The sequence below is a fragment of the Molossus molossus genome, unplaced genomic scaffold (genome assembly GCF_014108415.1).
Source record: "Molossus molossus isolate mMolMol1 unplaced genomic scaffold, mMolMol1.p scaffold_m16_p_3, whole genome shotgun sequence".
Classification (NCBI taxonomy): Eukaryota; Metazoa; Chordata; class Mammalia; order Chiroptera; family Molossidae; genus Molossus; species Molossus molossus.
Genome location: NW_023425366.1, coordinates 83,404,094 through 83,404,955, shown reverse-complemented (window position 1 = coordinate 83,404,955; position 862 = coordinate 83,404,094). Strand labels below are relative to the sequence as shown.

At 43.0% G+C, this 862-nt stretch overlaps 1 pseudogene; it reads left to right on the top strand.

Annotated features, from left to right (window-relative positions):
• Nucleotides 1–294: 294 nt before the first annotated feature.
• Nucleotides 295–630, top strand: LOC118642878 (annotated as a pseudogene).
• Nucleotides 631–862: the final 232 nt, after the last annotated feature.

Sequence of the window (862 nt, the reverse complement as noted above, 5' to 3'; positions counted from 1 at the left end):
CAGGCCATCCTTGTGGTTACTTTAGGTCTTTGAGTTTGCAAGGCCACCTGCCAGGCAGGCCTCCCCTGAGCTTGGCAGGTTAGCATGTGGCCCCTTTTCATGCACACTAATATGGTCAAGACTTGGGTGCCCAGAGAGGGCAATATCAGATAAGCAGTCCCACTTAGTGAATATTCTTTTAACAAGGCTTATTTTGATCTGGGAATAACCTAGAAACCATCTAAATGTAGCAAATCTTTCTCCCTGTCCTGTGTTTCCTCCTCCCAACCTTGTTAAGAAAAGAAAACACTAAACATGGCAGCTACGGCCTTGAGGGGCACTATGGCTCTGCGGGCAAATGCTGCCGACCCATTGCTTTTGTCAGAAAAATTCCCTGGACCGCCGGCTTGAGTGAGCTGAGAGAACACTTTGCACAGTTTGGCCGTGTACGGAAAGTGCACTGTACCTTTTGACAAAGAGACTGGCTTTCACAGAGGTACGGGTTGGATTCAATTTTCTTCTTCAGAGGAACTTCAGAATACACTACCACAGGACAGTCATGTTATTGATGGAGTAAAACTCCATGTTCAAGCTCAGAGACCAAAAATTTTGCAAGGGGATCAAACATCTGATGAAGGGAAAGATTTTTGAGACTAATATTGCCTATTAAAGGAAGGAAGGAGAGAAAAGAAAGAAAGAAAGAAAGAAAGAAAGAAAGAAAGAAAGAAAGAAAGAAGGAAGGAAGGAAGGAAGGAAGGAAGGAAGGAAGGAAGGAAGGAAGGAAGGAAAGAAAGAAAGAAAGAAAGAAAGAAAGAAAGAAAGAAAGAAAGAAAGAAAGAAAGAAAGAAAAGATAGTGACATTATGCTTCAGAGGGCCCAAAGG